The 24375-nt window shown below is 52.6% G+C and overlaps 4 non-coding genes across 4 annotated transcripts; 1 reads left to right on the plus strand and 3 right to left on the minus strand.

Moving 5' to 3' along the window:
- Positions 1–2263: 2263 nt before the first annotated feature.
- TRNAN-GUU lies at positions 2264–2337 on the minus strand. The gene has a single exon. It is a non-coding gene; the product is annotated as a tRNA-Asn (tRNA).
- A 7284-nt stretch (positions 2338–9621) lies between these two features.
- Positions 9622–9694, minus strand: TRNAK-UUU. The gene has a single exon. It is a non-coding gene; the product is annotated as a tRNA-Lys (tRNA).
- A 7444-nt stretch (positions 9695–17138) lies between these two features.
- On the minus strand, positions 17139–17212 carry TRNAT-UGU. Its single transcript has one exon. It is a non-coding gene; the product is annotated as a tRNA-Thr (tRNA).
- Positions 17213–22031: 4819 nt separating this feature from the next.
- On the plus strand, positions 22032–22105 carry TRNAT-AGU. The gene has a single exon. It is a non-coding gene; the product is annotated as a tRNA-Thr (tRNA).
- Positions 22106–24375: the final 2270 nt, after the last annotated feature.

Raw genomic sequence — 24375 nt, forward strand, 5'->3', positions numbered from 1 at the left:
TACCGCTGCATAAGAACCTGGTAGAAAAGTTTTGCTGGAAGAGTTAGCAGAGCGAGATTGTTAGTCACAGGTCAGTGGGTGGGTTTATGGAAATACTGGACTCTTGGACGGGAGCGGGGGCAGGGGGGAACACGACTTCTGTGGCACATGCACCACCTCTGCTAACGTTTGCTACTTCACTCCCTAACAACACACCTTTTACCTCAGGACTAAAATACACCGTGAAAGAGATCTAATGGCATAAGCTTAGGATGAGCAACTGCAGCACTAACAACAATTTGAAGAGATTCAAAACCGCCTCTGCCTCTGTTTTTCCACACCAGAAAGGACATCAGCAGCACCTGCAAGACACCAACAAACATCCATTTCTACCTCTCTCCACGAGCGGACGTTAGGAACCCATACCCCTAAATGGTGAGTACTTTTCAGGAGAGGGTGACGCTCTCAGGCCTCAAATGCCAGGTACAGTTACTCTGTCCTTGATCCAAAATCAACAGGAAAATACACTGGATTACTCCTGCCCCAATAACAAAGAGACTGGGGATATCGCAGCAGCTGAAATGACCGTTTGGACAAACACTCCCATCATGCAATCCGGGGTGGGTGTAACCATGCAAATGACATCAGCCCCAAAAGGCCTTGACAACACATCACCAACAGATGGCAGGGCAGATTTCATACTGACCCTGCTTCAACTAGATTGTGGCAAAGATTCCAAAACACCGAACGTTAAAACTCACCAAACGCGGGTCAATCCATCCTCATCGTCGTAACCGCTCGTTATATTCCACACCCGAACGTAGCCCTCATATGGACAACATACCCTCCTAACTCAGTATCTGTACGTTAACCTTTTACCCCCCAGTCAGGGCTATTGTAGATTATGTATTCCTTATGCCACCCGATCTTAAACTGAATTTTGCATCCCTTGGGTAAGCTGTACGTTGTTCCCTGAGCACCAGAAACTTCTATGCCGAAACTCTGTACTGTACATTTTTTTTTCTTGAACGTCATCTTAATAAAAAGTTGACTTTTGTTCGAGATCCCGGCTCCTGTTCCTTTGCAAGGCGTGTGCGTTTGCTCCGGGTTTTAGTCTGCTAATACAGCGGGGGGGGGGGGCAATTGAGCCAGACGCGCTTGCCTGCTGCAGACACGGATCCAAGGCTGAACCTCGTCCCCCACAAGCTTGAAAGCTTAACTGAAAACTGTTTAAGAAGTGCTCCCATCTCCGGCACTCAGCTTCCCAGCTCCCAATGGGGTCCAAACCCCAAATAGATCCCTTTTACCCTGTAGAAGCTGTAAAATCCTGTGACCAGGGCAGCTGCCTAGCAGCTTGCGCATCTGCCTGCCAGCACGAGAGCGCGTAAGGCACTAATCTGGATAGTGGCGGCTAGGTGGCAGGGGGAGGGTGTGAAGAAGCAGCAGAGTGGCGCATCGGGAGCGTGCTGGGCCCATAACCCAGAGGTCGATGGATCGAAACCATCCTCTGCTACGCTGCGGCGCTTGTTTCTTTTCCCTCTGGGCCTTCAAGCGAGCCGGTGACCAGCAGAGCACCAAGAGCCTAGGCCATGAGGCAAGAGGTGGCTGAGGCGAAGCGGCCTGCCAGGTAGCTCCCCGGCACCTCTGGCTGCCTGGGCTGAAGGCAAGAGGCAGGCCTAGGCGTGGTGAGGGCCTCCTGTCCTGGAATGAGGCTGCAGTGCTTCCTGGTCCCCTTTTCCCACCACCCCGGCAGGCGGCTGCTGCGGGAGAACACGAGGGAGGCTCTGGGGGCGCTAGGCAGCGCTGTGTGTGTGGCTGTCAGGGGAAAGAGCCGAGGCTCCGGACTCGACCTGCCATTGACTCGCGTGGCTCTGCGCGACCGTCAGCCGGGGCAGGGCGGGCCAGGCCGCGGACGTGACTCAGGCTTGGGCCGCATGGCCGTGCTTTCCTGACGAGGCATGAGGCAGGCCAAGAGCTTTGCACAGCGTACAGAGAAGTGGGAGGGAGGCGTCTTTGAGCCGGCGTGTCTCCTCCGCTTCTCCCTTGCCGCTTGGGCGGAGGCGGGAAGGGAGCGAAATGTTCCCGGCTGAATGTTTTTGTGCTCGGCCTTGAGGATTAAGCCTGAGCCTCCGGCACGGCTGCTGGCAGATGGGTTTCTGAATGGCATCCAGCCTGCTCTTTGGACCACCAGCTGAAAGCACTGAGGCCAAGAGGCAGCAAAATGGGACCTTTGAGGCTCCCCCACTGGCCTCGGGGAAGCAAGGAAGCAGCACAGGCTTAGCGTCGTCCCTGGGTGGGCTCGAACCACCATCCTTTCGATTAACAGCCGAACGCGCTGACCCATTGCGCCACAGAGACACGGAGGGGCAAGGCTGTATTGAGCACAAAAGCCGGGCATCAGCTCAGGGTACAGTATAGCACATGCATGCAGTGGATAGACAAGCAACAGCAAGGAACTGGACTGGTATGGAGCGAAAGTTCTGTGGGAAGGAACCGAAAGGAGCACCGGGGCTGTGGTACAGCGCTCGCATACGCTTTCTTTGGCCTGTTTTGCTGGAAGAGTTAGCAGAGCGAGATTGTTAGTCACAGTTCAGTGGGTGGGTTTATGGAAATACTGGACTCTTGGACGGGAGCGGGGGCAGGGGGGGCACACGACTTCTGTGACACATGCACCACCTCTGCAACTAATGTTTGCTACCTCTCTCCCTAACAACACACCTTTTACCTCAGGACTAAAATACACCGTGAAAGACATCTAATGGCATAAGCTTAGGGTGAGCAACTCCGCTTGGGCGGAGGCGGGAAGGGAGCGAAACGTTCCCGGCTGAAAGTTTTTGTGCTCGGCCTTGAGGATTAAGCCTGAGCCTCCGGCACGGCTGCTGGCAGATGGGTTTCTGAATGGCATCCAGCCCGCTCTTTGGACCACCAGCTGAGGGGTTTTTGCCCCACTTCCCCCCCCCGGGTGTCCCTGCCTAAAAGTGGCGGCCACCAGAGTCCAAGCAGTAGCCCCACCCCTTCCACTTGAGGCCACGCCCCTGCACCACCCCCTCCCCAAGGCCCCGCTCCTACACTGCCTCATACCCCAAGATCCTTCCTCCCGCTCACTGCTCTCCGTCCCCTCCTCCCCTCACTCACCATTACGGTCTTTACAAAGTGGCAAGGCTGAGCCCTCCCATTTTTTAAAGTCCTGGGGTGTTGTTCCCCCCTGTTCCGGCACCCCTGGGGCCCTGCACTTCACACAGCTCTCCCTGATTTCAGCTGTTAGTGAGGGAGCCTCACTGCTAGTGCAGACTGGGCAGTTCCTTGCATGAGAGACACTGTCCCAAAGCAGGACTAATGCTTAGAGCTGGTTATCAGTGACTTCAGATCTGTTGGTCTGCAGCAAGACTCTCCATTGAGTCTTAATCAGCTCTGTTATTACACAGGGAAGAACAAAAGGGTCAATGGTGCCTGGAACCCTTAAGAAGAATCCACCCCACCGAGTACACTTGTCGCTACCTGCTCTCAGCCCCACTGAGAATGTTTTGAGGTCACCCCTCACGTGTATCAACCTAGTGGTGCAATTGTTTAGTGCACAGTATTTATAGGGCAGTGCTGAGAGGAGTTATGCTGAGGTTGTGAGTTCAAACCTTACCTGGAGCACTGGTTTTCATTAGCCAAGTGGCATCACCCCCTCATTTTCCCCTGCGTAATGTAGACTTCCAGCCCTGGGGACACTGAGGAGGGGAGGAGTCAAAAATGCCCCCTTCGTTTATTACCTCCTCTCCAGAGCGCAGATGAGAATCTACCATCCTTTCTCCCCCACCAGCCCCTGTGCCAGGATCCCTCAAGCAGAGCCTGGAGTCCTGCCCATCCTTGACCCCTGAGCCTGGAGTGAGAGGAGCAAGGAGCCATTGTTACAGGGCTTTCCCTTCCCCCGCCCACTTCCCTGGCTCTTGTCACGCAGGCAGCAAGCAGCAAAAGACCAGAAGTCGGAAGCGCAGACAAAGGGATGTTTACAAGTTTCCAAGCAGGCAGATTCCGAAGCCCTTCACACCAGTCGGGCTTATCTCTATAGACCGACAGAGTCTGTTCCCCAGTGTCCCCTTTCCCAGCTCTGACACCACAGAGCATTTACCCCACATCCCTACAGACAATTCTTTCCTGGGTGTCTGGCTGCTGAGTCCTGCCCACATGCTCAGGGTTTAGCTGATCGCCATATTTGGGGTCGGGAAGGAATTTTCCTCCAGGGCAGGTTGGCAGAGACCCTGGGGGGGGTTCACCTTCCTCTGCAGCATGGGGCATGGGTCACTTGCTGGAGGATTCTCTGACCTTGAAGTCTTTAAACAACGAGTTGAGGACTTCGCTAGCTCAGACATAGGCCAGGGCTTTGTTACAGGAGTGGGTGGGTGAGAGTCTGTGGCCTGCGTTGTGCAGGAGGTCAGACTAGACGATCACAATGGTCCCTTCTGACCTTAAAGTTGATGAGTCTATGAGCTCTGACACTGCAGAGTGTTTACCCCACATCCCCCTTCCCAGCTGTGACACTGCAAAGCCTTGTCTGTGTCCCTGTTCCCTATTCCCATCCCCCCGTTAGCATGATTCCAATTTCCTCTTCCACTTCCTGTCTGACCCCAGTTTATACAGTAATATTCTCAGCTAGACCTTAACCAGTCATTGTAACTAACCAATTCTAACCTATTGTAACAGAATTCTCTAACCAATTACATCCCACTCCCCTAATTAACTTACACCCAGCAAAATTAATTCTGCAGCAGACAGAAACAATTAGCGAACCAGACAGATTGACAATAGAAAAGTGGGGGCCAGAAAGCTAAACCCTACAGAAATGAGGGTTTCACAACCACAACCATTGAGAAGGGATTTCTTGCCAGACCGGATGCTCCCTTAAGATCTGTTTCGTTATCTGGTGTTGATGGGCACTATCGGGACAGGATCGTCTTCCTAACAGCCCAACCCCACCTTAGTTCAGTGTGACGGGTTTGGGAGGTGAGGATGGGACCGTTCGCTTCCCAGCTTATGGCTGCCCCTGCTGCTTAGCCAAAGGCCTTCGCCTACAAACAAGGCTCAGACTCTCCGAGGGAGAGAAGGCCCAGACGCAGGCAGACTGGGATTTTGGGTCTTTCTTTTATAGCCCTGTCACTAGCTAAGTGATAAAAATACACCTGAGTTCTTAAAGTCTAGGCCTGTACAGGCAGCCTGAATATCTCTAGTCTAACAGCCATCGGTCCCTGTGGGAAAATGATCTATTCAGGGTTGTCCCTAGACATTTTGGTGCCCTACACGGCACCCCCGTCCCCAGCCCGAGCTGGCCGAGTGGAGCTGGCTGGGGCCCGGTCACTCCACTTCCCGCTGCCCGGTAATTGCAGGGCAGGCCCGACCCCACACTCACGGGGCATCGGGAAGTGGAGTGATCCGGCCCCAGCCTGCTGCACTCTGCTCCCAGCCTGGAAGTTGGGAACGCCCAGCACTCACCAGTGGCGCGGCTGGGAGCTAGTGGAGCAGAGCAGGCTGGGGCCAGGTCGTTCCACTTCCCACCGCCCAGTGAGTGCCGGGTGCGCCTGATCCCTCCTGCCGTCCACCGGGTGTAGCTCAGGGAAGGGGCGGAGTGGGGATGGGGTGGAGCAGGGGTGGGAAGAGGGGTGGGGGCAGACCAGGGTGGGGGCTGTGGGAAGAGGTGGAGCAGGGGCAGGGGCAGCTTTCCTGGCCGGCTCAGCCAGCCGGGGATCGGGTTCCCGCTGAGCAGCACGCAGCTGCGCAGGGCACCGGGAAATTTGGGGCAATTTGGTGCCTCCACATCCCTTAACCAGGCAGCGTCCCTGTGGTGTGGGCTGTCTGCATAGGCCCTTTCTCAATCTTTCTCACCCTCTTGTCTCCAGTCTCCTGTGTCTCTGCTTTCTAAGCACAGACTCACTCTGGCTGTTCAGAGGAGGGGACGACCATGCCTATGCGTGGCCAGCAGACAGCGACAAAGACCCCCAGCCAGCCTGCTCCCTGCCATGCCAAACACCCACTGAAGGCCACCCACAGACCAGCATGCGGGGCGGCTGCTGATGCTCTGTGGCCAACATCAGACGATGGTAGGAAAGCAGGGCCAGCCCCCCCGGTGGGGCCTCTTACTGTTCCCACTCCAGGTGCTCACTTTGGCAGTGGGGCAGGAGATTTTACCTCGAGAGGCTTTTCCCCAGCTGGCGAGAAGCAGAGAAACACCCAGGCTCCCAAGGTGCTATGTAGCAAGTACCCTCCAGCACAGGGACAGGTGCACACTTGGAAGAGGGAAACTGCTCCACACGCTAGCCCGGGCAGCCGCCCAGTTTCTTTGGCAAGTCAGGAAGGGCAAAGGCAAGACTGGAAGCACCTGGGGCTCATGCCCCAGCCTTTGTGACACCCACCCCCAACTCCTTCCCGGGGCTCTAGCTGAAGCCAGAGCATTGGCCTAAGTGACCAAAAAGAGGTTCCAGCCCTGAAGGGAGCAGGACGTTCAGCCAAAGGTAAAACTGCACAAGCACAAAGGGACTTGAACTCTCAACTACCTGATTTAAAGTCAGACACCTTATCCATTAGGCCACGTGGTCACACTAGAAAATGCTCTCCAAGTACTACTTTAGAGAAGACAGACACTGTGTTTCTCAGACTCAGGTCAGCTACTGAGGGGTGCCGAGACTCTCTGGGCACAAGAAGTTGAGTTCCCAGCGAGATGTGAGACTTAATTCTATGGAGCCAGGTGCAGGGCTTTGGCAGGGAGGCTTAGGTATGGGGGACTGGGGTGCAGCGGATGGACCAGCTGTCTAGGTGCGGAGATTTAGTTGCACTGAGGCACAGGAGGGAGGAGGAATCCCGCTGATGGTCAGTGGCTGTGCAGAAAAAAGGGTGTTGATTCCCCCATCCTAAATGGGCTGGTTGGCTTGACTCTTCTCTCTGCTGCAGAGCATGGTGGGGACTGCAGCTCACCCCTCGTGGGGCAGGAGAGCACAGATGCAAGGTGCTGGGCTCAAATGCACCTGGAGGGCAGCTCCGGTGGGGTGGGGCAGGGCCTGTGGTTTACGTTCTGCGTTGCCTGGTGCTGGGCCATTGCACAATCCCCAGCCACGCCGCACAGCGCACCCCGAGAGGGGGCAGGGGGCCAAGCAGATGATCCAGCATGAGGGGGAGAGGATGTGTGGTTGGGGGAAAAAAGGCCTGTGGCTGCACTGGGGGAGTGCAGAGAAGGGGTGACACCCCAGAAACCTGCAGCAAAGGGATGGACAGGTGGGGTGGGTGGATAGAAATGGCAGTGAGCCTAAAAGGGGAGTGGGGGTCAGTGGTCAGAACAGGGAGGGGGCTGGGTGCTAGGACCTCTGGATTCTATTCCTGGCTCTGGGAGCAGAGGTGGGTCTAGAGGTGGGAGCAGGGGAACTGGGAGCATCTTCCTAATTCACAGGGTAGTTCTCTTCCCAGCTCGTGCGAGGGCGGGAAGCGCCACCAGCCCCATTTCCTGGATGGGAGAAGAGAGGCTAAGTGATGTGCCCAAGGACACTCGGGAAGTCTGTGGCAGAGCACAGCATGTTTCTCCCCCTCCCCCGCCGGGGTCTGGCCTGTTAGTGGGTGGTGCAGGGGCGGGGTCTCAGGAGAAGGAGCAGTGGGAGGGCGGGGTCTCAGGACAATGTGAGGGTGGGGTCATAGGGGCAGTGTGGGGCGGGGACTCAGGGGAATTGGGCTGTGTGGCACTGGGGACTTGGGGGAAGAGGCGCTGTGAGGGCAGGGTCTCGGGCAAAGCGGAAGCATGTGGGTGGGGTCTCGGGGGAAGGGGCAATGCAGGGGCAGGGATTAGAGGGAACAGGTGCTGCAGGGGTGGGGTCTAGTGGGAATGTGAGGGCAGGGTCCCAGGTGAATGGGCGGTGCAGGCGCAGGGTCCCTGGGGGAAAGGGCGGGGTCCCAGGGGAAGGGGCGGTGCAGGGGCGGGGTCCCAGGGGGAAGGGGTGGTGCAGGCATGCGGTTCCAGGGGGGAAGGGGCGGTGCAGGGGCGGGGTCTCGAGGAGAAAGGAAAGCTCAAGGGCGGGAACTCGGGGGAAGGGGCCATGTGGGGGTGGGTCCTTGGGGAAAGGGTGCAGGGGAGGGGTGTATTGGGGGGGCAATGTGGGAGTGGGGAGTCAGGAGAAGGGGCAGAGTGAGGGTGGGGTGCTGGGGAAAAGGGGCAATGCGAGGGTGGTGCCTTGGAGGAAGGGACGGGGCGGGGCAGGACTTCAGGGAAAGGTGCAGGGATTAGGGGGAACAGGCGATGTGAGGGGGGACCTCGGGGTTAGGGTCAGCGTGAGGGCAGGACCTCGGGGGGTGGGAGCAGGTCTTTGGGGAAAGGGCAGAGTGACGGGGGCAGGAGCAGGGCTTTGGGGCGGGGCGGGGCAGGACCTCAGGGAAAGGGGGGGCAGGGGCAGGGCTGTGGGGAAAGGGGTTTGGCAGGGGCAGGGCTTTGGGGAAGGGCACAGCGGGGGGGCAGGGCTTTGGGGGAAGGGTGGAGCGAGGGGGGCGGGGGCAGGGCTTTGGGCTTTGACCTGCTCTCCAGCTGAGCCACCACTGAAAATTGAAAAACAAAACAGTAGAACCGTACAAGGCTTCAAAGCCCACCAGGCCCAACCCCCCTTCTAACATGGCAAAAAAGCCGCACTTCTCCTGACTAGGTAGGGACGTCCTATGGCCCCACAAGAAGTGGAAGGCCATCGTGTTCGGTCTCAGTAGCACTCGTGGAGCAGGGGGAAATACATGGCTGAGGAAATTCCCCACAGATGGGTCTTGAGCATGACAACCTTGTAGGTAATGACAAGGTCCACTTACGCCACCGGCTGAGCCACTCCTCACAGGCCAGCAACCATTTCTCCCAGTTCGCGTTCCCCACCTCGTCCCCAACCGAATGCTAGAAGGCCCAGCCATCAACCTGCCCACTCTTGCAGCCCTCCTCTTCCTCCCTGACTGATGGGGGGGAGTATTGAGCCTCCCTCCCTTAGGCCCTTCAGCATCCCTGGGGAAAGACAACACTGCCCAAGTGACTTTGGGCCAGTAGGTGAACCAACAGGGCTGCCTGCTAGGCCAGGCTGCAGCCCAGCTTCAGGATTCACAGGAAATGGAGCTTGCATCCCTACCTACAGGACTCCAGGCATGGCCAGGCTTCTGGATCAAACATCCCCTCTTGTGCTCAAGTCACAACAGCTAGCGGGTGAAAGACAGGAATTCATGGCATTGGAGAGAGCAAGATAGAGCCTTGGAAGACCCAGCAGGGTTTGTGGCACAGGAATTGTCCTCAGATCCCACCGAGACTTCAGCTCAGATTGCAGGATTCAAAGTCCCGAGTGCTGCCCTTACACCATGGGACCAATAGGGAACCCCCAGACCTCTGCTGAGCTCTGGTGTGTATGACCCTGTGCGGGCAGCCCTGCATTTGCTCACCAAGTTGTCATGCAGCAGTTTGCTGCAGCTCCCAGAGGCCTTTCTTAATCCAGACTGTGAAAGGCCAGTGGGCATGTGAGGAAGTTTCCCCTTCAGTCCCAGGCAGTACATGGCCCTTCCTAGTGAAAGGTGAATTCCTGGGGGGAAAAAGTGATTCAAATAACATCCTGGAGAGATGCCTTCATCAGTTCTGGGGGAAATATCCAACAGGGAAAGGTTACTTTTCACCTGACCAGGGACTTGAACCCTGGACCCTCAGATTAAAAGTCTGATGCTCTACCAACTGAGCTAGTCAGGCTCATGTTTCAAAGAAGCAAATTCCATGCAGAAGAGAAACTAATCAAGAAAATGAGAGTAGGAAACAATACAGAAAACCTGCTACTCGTGCTCTCTTAGCAGTCCTAGCCCTAGCCTGCTCCTCCATCCGGTGCCCTGAGGCCTTATTCTTTTTTTAGTTAAATAACAAATCCAGGAGAAAACACAGTTATACAAAGCAAAACAAAATCACAAACAGAAATGCCATTGGAAATACAAAAATAAAAAAGGAAAATGCAATCCCCATCACTTTATCATGTCTGGGCCATTCCTGTATCGAGAGTACCTGCTAAGGTCCCTGTGTGCTTATGAGAAACCTGGAGGAACTCATACCACAGCCTGAACATGAAACTCAACTGCTCCCAAGTGCCGCAGTAAAAACCTTTCCCTGCTGTGACGTTGCACTCCATAGGATTTTATGAATATATGCTAATGAGTGTGAATATGATGTAACTGGAACATGCTTCATGCAAAAGGTCTCTTGTGCAGTATCATTACAAAGCTTATAATCTACTGTGTGTGTTCATCCTATTTGTATGACTCGATCATTCTTGTATCTGAAACTAGAAATATGAACTATAACTCTGTGGTCCTGTTGTAATGATGCAAAGTGAGGGCCATTAATAGTGGTTTGGACTCTTGATGGCTCCCATTAACCAGGACAATTGACTGGAGATGGCTCTGTCCTGCACCATCTGTGAGTCAGGCCAGGAAGAATGAAGGCTTGGGGGTCTCACAGGACATGTGACCATGTTACCTGGTACAGGAATCCATCTTAAACCTGGGGCTTTTCCCCAGGAGAGAGACAAAAGATTCCTGCCTTGTACCAAAGCTGTATAAGGGGGTGGAACAGAACAAAGGTGGCTGCAGTCATGAGACATCCCCTAGCTACCACCTGAGCTGGAACAAGGGCTATACCAGGTGAAAAGGTTGGGCCCAGACAAGTGTAACCCTTCTGCCCCTCTGAGCTGGCAGCAACAAGGGCCGGGTTCAGTATCCAGGGGTTCCGTTTCAATAACACAATGCAAAACTGGCTCAAGCCCCCACCCAGTGACCTGGGACAATTACCTACCACCCCCCCCCCGGGCGCCTCTAGGAGGCAATACTTCCCCACTCGCAAGCACAGAGTCCGAGTGTAGCAAAATCCTTTTAATAAAGGAGGGAAACAATGCGGCATCACGTTGGAGAGACACCACAACCAGGACTATACACAAACCATAAGCAAAAAAACCCACCTCCAAGCACATTTGGCACTGTCCTTTCCCCCTTAGAGTCTTACGTCCAATCACCCCAAAGTCCAACAACCCAAGAGTCTCTGTCTCTGGTCAGTGCCACCCCAGAGTTCAAAAGTTTATCTGCAGAGTTTTACCCCCCCAGCCTGGGTGGAAATGGTGGGGGCACACACAGGGTGTTAAGGGACACCTTACATGGGCCAGGGCCGACTGCCCCGCTTTTCTGTGGAGTTCTGCTGCAGCCTTCACCACGACTGGCTCCACTCCACCAGCTGTGCCGCTCCTCCAGCCAACCCGTGAACCGCATCAGCCGTCCCCGCGAACTGCGCCACACTGCTTACTGTTCCACAGGCTGCGGCAACGTGCTGCAGACTGCTCCGCTCTGCCAGCTGCTTAGCGATCGATCTTCAGGCTCCCCCACTCAATGATCTCAGCTCAGTAAGCTTAGCTCTTTTAGTGATTTCAGCTCTTAGTGGTTTCAACTTGTAGTAGAGAAGCACCAGTGCCACCTTGGCCCAACGTGAATTCAGATCAGCAGCCTCCAAATGGACTCCTAAAGGATTCAAAATTAGCTCTGCTCTTTAACAGTGGAGAGAGGAGAATGTGCAATTGTTGTTCCAGGCCCTCAAAAGGGGCCCATATCATCAGGAACACACACCAGTTCCCAGCCTCTCTCCCTTCACTGGGTTTTGGAACCCATGTCCCTTGTCTAGCAAGTACTATTTAATGTAGGTTGAGTCATTTCTGTCATAAAGCAGTCTCATAGTTCCTCATTCACATAATTAAGGTAACAGCACTTTTTTTTCCTTCCTGCCCCAATAACAAAGAAATTGGGGATGCCACAGTGTGAAAATAACCATCCCATGCTGCTGTGTGTTATGCTAAGTGGAGTGGGTTTACCAATGCAAATGCACATTCCTAAAATTCCTTTGCCCACTCCTCATAATGTACCACCAGATGTCAGGGTAGATCTCATCCTGACTCTGCTTACACAAGAAATAAGTCTAGTCTGCAAAAGAAGCTTATTGGAAGATCTCTGATGGTGAGATTTGATCTGTATTGAGTTTTGTACTGTATTAGGCTTAGACTTGCATGTTTTTGGTTTATTTTGCTCTATGGAGAATACAAACTGCACAGAGAAGGAAAAGTTAATGCCTTGGAAAAGCCTCTGTGTGTTAGATGGGTGGGAGGGTGTCTAAAACCACTTTCCTCTACTTTCTTTTCTCTGAATTCCTTTAGAAAATCCAAAGCAGGAAACAGAACCATTTCTTTCTCTGAGGCTTGAGCTTTGAGACTTTCAAATTATGAGACTGACATGCTGCCAACTGTGCTAAGAAGGCCCAGTGAAATGTTTAGGCTCAGTACATATAGGATCCTCCTACAGCAGTGACTGGGGCAGGGAAGGAGCCAGGGGTGTGCTGGAAAAAGCAGGAGATCTGCTGCCCACAGACCTGTCCTGGCGGCTTTCACAGGAGCAAATAAATCAATTATCCCTGCCAGTGAATAATGTACTGGCTAATGGCAGCACAGGGGGGATGTTTCCAAGTTGTACACCCACTGCCACATGTTAAAACTCAACCTCCTTTCCCTATGCATCGGGCAAACAAGCTGGGGAAATTACATGGATAACGTACACCAGTGCTTCAGACAAGGCTTGAACTCATAACCCCAGCAGTAGCCCCCTTTATACCAACCAATTGCACCACTGCAGGTGCTTTTTAGAGCAAGCTGGGAAGCAGGCAGTTATCAGTCTCTGGGGTTCACACCTTTGCCTGGTAATTGAAAGGCTGATGCATCAAACCTAACTCAAGATGCAGCTTTTCAGTGATGAGACTCCCGGACATTTTAACAGGAAGAAAATCTCCTCGATTCTGGTTTAGTCCCATTTGACTCCTGCCCATCTTCTCCCCCCGCCTCCCCGCCCTGCCCCACCCCTTCTCTTTCTTTCCCCACTGGGGCTGTGCAGAGAGGAGCCCCAGTCAGTCTCTGTCACAGAGAGTCTGTATCCCATCAAGGGAGGGAGGGGTCGCTCCAAAACACTGATAATGGGGAGGGGAGGGGTGTCTGTGATTAGGAGGAGAAAGGATGGAGAACTAACAGTGGGGCCCAGAGAGATTCCCCCAGATTGGGGAGATCCCCTGCTGCCCCCCATCAGCCAGCTGTGGGAAGAACAACTTGGGATTGCTTGGGGAAGCCACCTTTAAAAACACAAGTGTAACATGCTAGTTACATTTTAATAAGACCAAAGCCTCCTCAAACCCACGGTCACAATCACTGCAATGATTTTGGCTTGATATTTTACCGGCCACAGACACAAAGCGAGTCAAATTACAGTTTCCGTTCGGAGTCAGTGCACACACAAGAATCCGGAGGCTTTTAATTCCTTAGGTTCTGCCGCCATTTCATTTCTGTCCTGTTCCAAGATTTATTGTTGTGCAAAGCAACGTTAGGCCCTTGGGAGTGTCCCCCCTGGTCCTGCCTGCTGCCCCGGTCAAGTTAAAAGAGCCGGAGGACCCCTGCCACCACCAGCACCAGCGGGCTAAGGCGGTTTCCTGCCCACCCTCGCTCCATGTGGCACGCCACTTCCGGAAGCGGCTGGCACGTCCCTGCGGCCCCTGGGGTGGGGGGTGGGGTCTCCACGTGCTGCCCCCGCCCCGAGAGCCAACTCTGAGAACTGTGGCAATGGGAGCTTCAGGGGTGGAGTCTGCGGGCAGCCATGCTCAGAGATGCCCCCTGCCCTCCCGCTTAGGGGCTGCTGCCAGAAGGGGGTGCGGGTTGCTTTCGGGAGATGCCCGAGGTAAAGGTTGCACCCCTCACCCTCTCCTGCACCCCCAACCCAGACCCCACACCTGCACCCAAACTCTCTCCAAGACCCTGCCCCCCACACACCCTGCTGCAGCACAATCCCCTGACTGAGATCAGACCCTGCACCCAAACTCTCTCCTAGAGCCCAATCCCTCTCCCTCCCACACCCAAACTCCCCCCCAGAGCCTTACACAGCTGTGGGGTGGGGCAGGACTTAGTCCCATTCTGGGAACGACCAAAAATTATACAAACCTGCCTCCCGTGTCCAGCCCAACCTTCTGCTAACGCACCTCAGCCCACACCCGTGCAGGGTTTGAAGCTTCCATTGCTTAAATTCCAGGACACTGAGGGATTTCAGCTCCCCTTTGCCCAGAGGGAACCTTCACCCAACTCCCAGCCAGGTTCTTGTCCATGGGATCACTGTAGGGGGGCTGGGTCCCTCGGTGTCTTTTCTCTCTGTGTGACAGGCCAGGGTGCAATAACTGGGGCATCTGAGCACCCAGGACCTTCTGTGGGGCTGCCATTCCCTTCCCTTCTGTGGTCTCATCAGTCATTGACTCCAGCCTTTTTTCTATCCATCGTCAGCACCATCCCAAGCCAGCTGCACTCGCCTCAAAAAGACAAAGAGTCCTGTGGCACCTTACAGAGTAACAGACATATTGGAGCATAAGCTTTCTTGGGTGAATCCCCACTTTGTCAGATGAATGTCATGGAAATTTCCAGGGGCAGGTATAAATATGCAGGTAAGAATCAGTCTAGAGATAAGGAGGTTAGTTCAAACAGGGAGGATGAGGCCCTCTTCTAGCAGCTGAGGTGCGAACACCAAGGGAGGAGAAATTGCTTTTGTAGTTGGCTAGCCAGGCACAGAATTCCCACTCCATTCATCTGACGAAGTGGGGATTCACCCACGAAAGCTTATGCTCCTGTACGTCTGTTAGTCTATAAGGTGCCACAGGACTCTGTCGCTTTTTACAGATCCAGACTAACACAGCTACCCCTGTGGTACTCAAAAAGACAGTGTCCCCTGGTGGGTGTAAATCACTGACCTCTCTCCTCTCTGAGCACTGACTGCCCCTCTGTTTCCTTGCCTCTCAGTCTGTGCAGATGGGACCTTTCCCTCCAGTGCTGGAGGATTCGCCCTTCTCATCTACCCTTGTCCCAAGCAGCACAGCGGGTGGGAATCTTACATGTACTGAGGTGACTTAGGAGCAGAAACCGCCCCCGACCTTCCATGCAATTGGCACTTGCCCCTCACTGAGCAGGACTGAAACTCCTGCAGGGAGACTGCTGGGCTACATCCCCTCTGGGCATGAGCAAAGTAGCAGGGTGAAAAGAAGAACCTGGAGATTGAACCCAGGACCTCACACATGGAAAGCATGTGCTCTACCGCTGCACTACATCCCCAGCTGGGCTGCTGGTTACACTCAGAGCTGTCCTATTCCCAGAGCATCCAGTGGCCTAAGAGCAGCATGGGGGACACATTCCCTCCTCTGAGGGCCAAACGTGCTGTCCTGGAGGTTGCTGGTTCTTAGGGTCACTGAGAACTGATAGAACTGCACTCATCTGGGATTTAACAAATTGTCTTCCATGGAGCAGGGCCAGATCCAGTGTTTTTGGCACCCCAAGTAGAAAAAAAAATAAAAAAGCTGCAATCAACTGCAGCTCTACCACTGCCGCTTTTGGCCTCAAGTCCTTCCCTCTGAGAGGGACCAATTGCTGCTGAAGCCTCCCCTTTCCGTTGACCACCCCACAGACCTGCTTGCTGTGCTGGTGCCTGGAGCCAGCCCTGCCATGGAGACACTGGGAAGATGGGGGGAATCAGGAAAATACCAGGGATTTGTTTATGTTGTAAGTGAAGAATAATTGAAGCAGTTTTGGTTTAAAGTCACTTTCCCCCTGACTGGGAATTGAACCCAGGCCGTAGCAGTAAAAGTGCCAAAAACCTAACCACTAGACCACCAGGGACGGGCAGATGATGATGCTGTTTTTCTTCTCACTTATGTGACACTTTTTTAGGCTACTTTCTATCCAATTTCTGAAGCTGCTCCATTGTCCATTCCCTGAGGGGCTAAGAGCAGAAAGTGCAGGAATCCCTGTACCCATGGTCACAACCTGAGACCAACCCAAGCCACTGAAACAAACACAAATCATGCTTCCTCCAGCAGGATCACAGAGCAACACAAAGAAACCCCATCAGGAACAATCCTCCTCTGCCTTCATTTACCCCATTGCAACCCTCTCAGCAGCCGACTCTTGCGGGAAGGACACTGAGCTGATAGGAGCTCTGGCACAGAGACCAAGGGAGGGGTGTTGCACCCCCTCAGTGGGAGCTGATCACATTCTGACTCTGGAGGAGGAGGGAAAAGCGATGGCCACATGATGGGGCCAGTATGTACCACAACATGGTTCTTTTATGTGGGATGACTCTGAACATTGACTGATCTCCACTCCCTTGGATTTGAAGAGATGTTTAGTTGTGCACTTAGGAGGCTGAAGTAATTTTATGGATGGTGACACTACGATTGAAGGGTTATTTAATGTTGTAGAAATTGTTAAAAACACTTAGTTTAAACTGGAACTGCCTGTTATTAAAGGCTGGTTTCCCCACGTCAGTTCCATAAACTCTGCTAGAAACACCCTGGGTTCTCTCCTGCCTCGGTGGGAACTGGAGGGAATCATCCCCTGCTGCCCTTGGCTCCAAGCTGGTTTTTCTAGGGAGGGGACGTGGACTTGATTTGTTTGCTGTTGAGAAGGGAGCCGGACGAGTTCTCAGGGAACGAGAACTCCCAGCATCTTCCCAGCCCAGCCCAGGCTGCTGCCCTGTCCCAGCCTCTGTTCCCCTGGGGGCCCTGCGTGTTTGACTCTAGAGCAGGCCGGAGCAGCAGCTGAGGCAGAGGACAGCCTGGGCCGGGCAGATAAGAAGGAGTTTAGCAAGCAAAAAGGTAAAATGGCAGGAGTATTACCTTGGACTTGACGGCATTTCTCCATTGGTCTGTCTGCTTTGGGGCAAGCACAATAACACGTCCTGCTGCTTTCGTTATTTCAAATGGCAGCTTAGGATTTTCATTCTCACACACGGTGCACAAAGCAGGACTCAACCTTTGCCGTAAACTAAATGAGCTGCCTACAGATTCTGGCAGCCACAATGAGCATTTGGGTGAGAGCTCAGACCTGCCCCTGTCCCAGAGGGAGACGGGTCATCTGTGTGGGACTGGACCACTGACCTACCCGCTCCTAACTCCCAAACCTTCAGTAACTCTATTATCAGTGCCTGTGAGTGTTATTTAAACCATAAGAAAAACCACACTGGGCTAGACCAAAGGCCCATCTACCTCTGAATCTTGTCTTCTGACAGTAGCCAAAAGCAGGTGTCCCAACAACCAATCAACAAGGCACCACTGGGAGTTGAACCCAGGATCTCCTGTTTACAAAACAGATGCTTTAGCCAGCTAAGCCATGGTGCCTGTGGGTAATTAAAATACAGTGTCTGCCCACACCTGACTCCCTACCATCGCCACCAGGGCCTGACAAGCTTTGCTTGTCTTTGGATTCTGCAAAGCAGAGAAGCAGGTGACGTTTTCCTTGCAAGCTGTATGTGAGTGAATCTTTGGCCAGGTCTGCACTACAAAGTTGTTTCAGCAGAATTATATTGCTCAGGTGTGTGAAAAACACACAACGCTCTCTCGGTCGGTAGCTTGTGGCTGGTGTACACACTGCAATGCCATGTCTGGTGACAAAACTGCCCTGTTTTGCTGACAAAATAAAACGACTTCGATGAGAGGCCTAGAGCTTTTTGCAGCAAACTTAAAGTAACAGAGTAAACGCTGCTGTTCATTATACCACCATAAATGGCCTTCCCCAGTATCCCACAATGCCCGCCGTGAACTCACCTGCCCTGCACTCCTGCTACAGAGCAATGGGCCCCTCCCCTTTCATCGCTCTTGGAAGTTCTGACAGCTGAGTCTGCTGCTCTGCTCCGGCAGCCAGGAGCAAATCACTGCCGTGGATGCTGCTCTCTCCCACCCTGCGAACACAGAGCAGGGTGGTGGGAACTTCCTTACAAAGCGGGGAGGGGCATCGGCATCTGAAAGTGACACCCCCATGACACCCCTTCCCTCAAGGAGGCTCTTACCATCTAAATAGGGACGTCTGTTTTCTAGTAAAATCACTAAAAGGGAAGGAGAAAACTCAAAAGAGGTTCCTCCTGGCGCTCACATCCGTGAACCCGAATACTCTCTCAGTCCTCAAAGAGAGACCTGGAGAAGGAGACTTGCTGAAGCAAAGCCACAGGGGTCTCTGAGGTTTCCCTGGCCCCTCGCACCTGTCCTGCCTGGCTGATGTCAGCATCTCTCTGTGAGGTCACCTCCTCCCTACCACCTTTGACCAATAGTCTGAGGTCCTGCAAAAGGCCTTTGTGATGTCACTGCCACACCCCTCCCTTGCTGTGCCAATGTCCTGCCCCTGGCCAGGCACTTTGGAGGTTTGAGCTACTCCCTGTGGATCACCCCACTCAAGAAGCGTTCGTTCTAGGAAGCAAGCCAGCTAGACAGGAAAACATCAGACGCTGCTCCCAATACTACACTCAGTTTTTTCAGAAATTAGTCGACTTTATGGCCAGAAGAGACCATTAGAGCATCTAATCTGACCCCCTGCATATCACAGGCCTCCTGTATGACACAAGAGCTACTTTTGGGGCAAACACATCCCAGAAAGGCATCTAGTCTTCATTAAATGATATCAAGAGATGGTGAATCCACCTCTTTCCTTGGTAGCTTGTTCCTGTGGTGAAACATCCTCGCTGTTGAATTTTTGTGTCTTGGTTGTAATATGAATTTTTCTCTTTTCACCTTCCAGCCATTGGGTCTTGTTATGTCTTTCTCCTGCTAAATTCAGGAGCCCTTTAATAGCCAATCTTTTCTCTCCATTAAGGCCCTTCAACACTTCAATGAAGTCACCTTTCAATCTTCTTTTGATATGCTAAACAGGTTGAGGTCTTTCAATAGCTCCTAGAAGACATTTTTCTCAGCCCTCAGAACATTTGGTGGCTCTTTGCTGCCCCAGCTCCAGTTTCACAACATCTTTTTCAAATGAGGACACCAAAACTGGAGGCAGTATTCCAGTATCAGTCTCACTGATGGCGTGTCACCTCCTGTGACGTTATTGACATAATCTGTAACTGTATAGATCACCGTTGCAACCACTGTTCTATATTTGCAGCCAATATTATAGAAAGGTTGTCGTGTAAGGGGTCTATGGAGAGGTTCTGATTGGCTGATTATAATGATGCTATCTCTAGATGTGTATCATTTTGTAGTTGACGTTATGAATATTGGCTCTATGCTGCCTGTATTTCAAACTTGTGCTCTGCTTCTGGGAACACCCCAGCCATACAAGTTGGTGTCAGTTCTGCCTAGCCTGCTTGATGGCCCTTTAAGGACCATCAGCTACACAATTGACCCATTGAGAGAAGGCAAATACCGCTGGAGGGACTTTGCTACAAACTGAAGCTCTACAAAGGACTGAATGACCCATCCCAGCTATGGATGTACTCCAGAGACTTGATTTGGACCTGCAGATTTTGCTGCGGAAGCTGTGCAGCTCTGTTCATGATGGCCAAGAGATGGCGGGGAATTGTTGCCTTCTGTAGCTTCCACGGGAGCCCAGCACAGACAATCTGGAGAAAGTGTTGGAAGCTGTGAGGCTCTGTTCACGATGACCGAGAAATGGCGCGAAATGATTAGATGAAAATGTAGATAGAAAGAGGAGAGGACATTTGAAGTGGATTCAACATACCAGAGACAGTTGGTGCACTGTGCTGCACCATATGCTGGCAACATGGCGTCTGCCGTAGCTTTCACGGAGGGAGGAGTGAGTGACGGCACACACCCAGAAACACCTGTGAGAATATTTTTGCCCCATCATGTACTGGGAGCTTAACCCACAATTCCAATGGGTGGCAGAGACTGCGGGAACTGTGGGATAGCTACCACAGTGAAATGCTCTGCCACTCGATGCAGCCTTGGTACTGTGGATGCACTCCCCCGAATTCACATGCTTTAGTGGGGACACATAACATTGAATGTATGAACTCGATTCAGGAAATTCGAATAAAATAACTTTGGGGCACTTCGGCGGCGGGTCCCGGAGCGGAAGGACCCCCCCGCTGCCGAATTGCTGCCAAAGCGGAAGAATCTCCGGGGGCCCGGGTCCCACTAGAGTTTTCCGGGGCCCCCAGAGTTAGTGAAGGACCCCACTCCAGGAAGCCCAAAAAACTCTTGTGGGGCCCTGCTGGGCCCGAGGCAAATTGCTCCACTTACCCTCCCCCCTGGGTGGCCCTGATGGGACCTGGAGCTACTGTTATTTCAGGACTCCTGTGAGACCCTCAGCTGGTTGGTTTGCACTCTGCTCTTATTGCTTCTCTCTCAGGACTCTCTCTCCTCCCCATGGCATTTAACCCAGCCCTTGCTGCTGCCAACGCCAACTGGCAGAACGGCCTATAAGTCCCCTGCCTGAGGGGAGGCCAATGCATGTGGTTGGCCATAAGCAATATGATATTTTCTGCCTTATTTTCTAGCCCTTTCTTAATGATCACCAAGATTCTCTTTGCTTTTTTGACCGTCGTTGCACACTGAGTTTTCAGAGAACTATCCACAGTGACTCCAAGATCTCTCTTGAGTGGCAACAGCTATTTTTGGCCTCGACATTTTATATGTATAATTGGGATTATGTTTTCCAATGTTCATCAGTTTGCATTTATCAACAAATCTACCATTTTGTTGCCCTTTCACCCAGTTTTGTGAGCTCTTTTTGTAACTCTTTGCAGGCTGCTTTGGACTTAAATTTCCTGAGTAGTTTTGGATCATCTGCAAATTTAGCCACCTCGCTGTTTACCCCTTTTTCCAGATCATTTATGAATATGTTGAATAGCACTTGTCCCAGACCCCCTGGGGGGCACCACTATTGACCTCTCTGCATTTTGAAACCTGACCATTTATTCCTACCTTGTAACTAGTTATTTATCCATGAGACAACCTTCCCTCTCCTCCCATGAGAGTGTAATAGAGCAGAATAGGGCTTCCTTGGGAGGGGGAGTGAATTGAGAATATATCAGGGGGTTGTGCACATTTACTGCCCTGGTGAAAAAGTGTGTCTGATACTCAGTCTTTGCTGCTCCTGCCGGCTGTGACTGCTGAGGACATTTTCCTTCTGTGCTCCAGGGTCTCTCTTCTGCCAGATTCTCAGCAAGTCAGGCCCCCTGCAGACTATGGCAGAGCAGTTTGGTAATAGGCTGCAGGACTCAGCATGTAAGAATGTAGCTGCTGTAGCACCTTGACTGTCCATGGGCCAAATCCTGCAGCCCTGGCAGCCCAGGATAACCTCCCACTGCTGGTGATGGGAATTGAGCCTTTGTAACTAGCTGCTGGTACCTGCGGTCTCAGCTACAGATTAAACTGTTGGCAAACACAGCTTCAGCCAAAGCAGTGAAGGATGTAAGTGAAAGAGCAAAGCTGGCCATCCGGGGAGCTGCTGCAGTCCCATCACCACAGCTGGAAGGGAGAAGAGGAAAAACTCCTTAAAGTGCTGGGAGCAGCCCTGAGAAAAGGAAGTTTGTCAGTGAGATCAGTAGCAATAACTGTGAAATGACGGAGTGCTTTCTCCTCTGTGCCGACATGGTTGAATGGTGTTACTTTACTGTGAGATAAAGCTTTAAAATATCCTGCTCTAATTTCAGGATGTGTCTGTAACCATAATCAGTCTCTGTGGGAAGTGGCCTCTAGATAGTGATCTTTGGGAAGAGCTGGATGAAGAGCCTTCCTACTCACCAGGAGATCCTGGCTTGGCCAGCCAGTTCTTCCTTGCTGAACCTGGCTTGTCTGTCAGGCTCCTTTCTTTTATTTTATTTCTTCTCATGAAAAGAAAAGACCTCACTGCACAATCCTTGTAAGTGCTTGTTCAAGACACAGAGACCCTTCCTTGCAGCTAAGTCTTAGAAAGTGTTAAGTGGTAAATCTGGAGCTGATGGAAAGGTTACCATGACTCAAAGCTGAGCTGAAGTTGCTGTGACTGAAACACAGAGCACTAATCAGTATCTGATTACAGCAGCTGGTGGGAGAAGCACATGTTAGAAGCCCTTTGTCAGCTCAGCTGTGGCTTTCTGTGCACTGATCCAGCCTGCTCAAGGTCTGCAAGTCTTGATGGAAATGAGCAACATTTTTACTTTGGAATTTGAAGGTTTAGTCTTGGACCATCAAGTGGAGTGGTTGCAAATGTTTTCTTGGGGAAGGCACCATGGCTTAGTAGGCTAAAGCACCTGTCTAGTAAACAGGAGATCCTGGGTTCAACTCCCAGTGGTGCCTTATTCTATAGCTTTTGTCTCCTCTGCTCACATTTTCCTGTGTCTTCCTAGGAAACAGAAGAGACCTCCCTTGACAATCCAAGTAATTGCTTGTGAAGAAAAAGGCTTCTTTCCAGCAGAGCGTTGGAGAGAATCAAATCCTCAGTCTGGTGTTGATGAAAAGGCTATTGGCATTGGCAAGGAGGTTGCTCCGGCTGCAATTTGCTGTGACAGGAGAGCCTGTGTCATGCGCCCATGCAATTCACTGGGGATATCTGTGCACAGAGCCCCTTCTAGAGGGTTCTCTGCAGGGCTTGCAGGAAATGGAGAGTGACAGTCCTTTCACCTTTCATGTTATTGTTGATGAAAAATGGAGCAGTTCGGGGAGAAGTCCCAGAGCGTGGCACCATGGCAGAGCTTGCCAAGAGAGCTGCTGGATAAAGAGCAGATTCAGGATCCAGCATCTAGTGCTGCCTTGCTGAACGTGCCTCCTCTTGTCCCCTTTTGGTCAATCTTTTTTGTTAATGGAGAAGCCCGACTCTGGCTAGCCATACAAATGCTTGCAAAAGAAACGGGTCTTTTTGCTGACAACTGTCAAAAGGAGGCTTTGGATAAACATGGAAACAAGGTCAAGGTCACTGTAACTCATCTTGCATGTGCAGCTGTTGAAGCTACAAGGCAGAGCACTAAGCACAGTATTACCACGGCTGGTCACAGCAGGGTCTCTGTGTGGTGGGATCCGTGGGGTACAATCCCAAACTGTGGAACTGCTCTGTCCTCTTATCTCTCCAGCCTGGGCTGTGTCTTACAATGCTGCACTAGTGACAAGCAGCAAAACCCCCTCCATGTGCTGTGATCACTCAGCCAACAACATGCAGCAATGCACCCAACTAAGTTGCATGAATGCTCTATAAGCCACTCCTCAATTATACATAGAGAGACACCAGCATATCTCCCCAGCCCTCAGCCTTGCACCTCAGACATGTACCATCTTACACTGCTCAAAATCTCTTGAAAAGTGCAAGCTCATTAATTAATTCACCACTTCCTCAAAAAGAAAGTGAACATGCACCAGCCTTTTTAATCTGAGCAGCTTTCCCAAGCACTTTGGACAATTTCACAAGTATAAAACATTAAAATAAGTTTATTAACTACCGAAAGATAGATTGTAAGTGATTATAAGTGTTAGGCAGAGAGGTCAAAGTTGGTTACATAAATGAAAATAGAATCTTAGTGTGACATTCTAGACCTTTGGGGGAGCGGCTGTAACCCCCATATTCCTCATTTTCATATAATCGTGATCTTACATATAGAGCATGACTTGTAAGGTATCAGGGGAAAGGATATGATCTGCTGAAAGTCATTTATCTACCCATAGACGTACACCATTCATGCATATGAAGTTATAAGAATTGTGTAGTATGGTTGTCACTATGCTGTAAGCAGTGATGAGCTGCCAAAATATTAACAACCGGTTCCCTCCTTCTCACCTCACGAGGGGGTCGTGCCCCCCCAGGAGGTCATGCCCCATCCAACCCCCTATGTTTTTGACACCCCACCCAGGACCCCTGACCCATCCCCCCCTTTGCCTGTCCCCTGACTGCCCTTTGCAGCCCCATCCAACCCCTCCTCTCATTCTTGATGGCCCCCCGGGACCCCTGCCCCATCCAACCACCCCTTCTCCCTGTCCCTGAGTGCCCCCACCACCTCATCCAACCCCTGCTCCTTCCTGATTGCCCCCCGGGATCCTTGCCCCCTTCAATCCCCCTGTTCCCTGCCCTCTGACCGCCCTGACCCCTATCCACCCCTCCACAACCAACCAAATACCCCCTCCCTGCTCCCTGCCCCCTGCCCCCTTACCACACTGCCTGGGGCCGGGACCGGGTCCACTCCGCCGGGACCTCAACCGGCCCTGCGGGGCCCGACTCCCCGGGCCGGGCCGGCACCGGGGCCAGAGCTGCTCAGCCAGCACCGGGGCCCGAGGCCCAACTCCCCAGGCCGGGCCCGAGCTGGGGGTGCTTGGCTGGGACCGGGCTGGGGCACTCGGCCAGGGCCAGAGGAAGCTATTCCACCCCCGCGCCCAGCTTACCTGCCTGCTGCTTTTTTCTGGCTTCCTATAAACATTTGATTCGCAGGAAGCAGAGGAGAATGAGGGCAAAGCACTCAGGGAAGAGGGGGAGGTGAGCTGGGGCCAGGCAGACAGCTGTATGAGCCTTTGTTAAATTTAAAAGCTTTTTAGAGCCGGTTGTCCTGGAACCACCGCTTCTAAAAAGGCTTCTAAACTTAACAACC

The sequence above is a fragment of the Mauremys reevesii genome, linkage group 12 (assembly GCF_016161935.1).
Source record: "Mauremys reevesii isolate NIE-2019 linkage group 12, ASM1616193v1, whole genome shotgun sequence".
Taxonomy (NCBI): domain Eukaryota; kingdom Metazoa; phylum Chordata; order Testudines; family Geoemydidae; genus Mauremys; species Mauremys reevesii.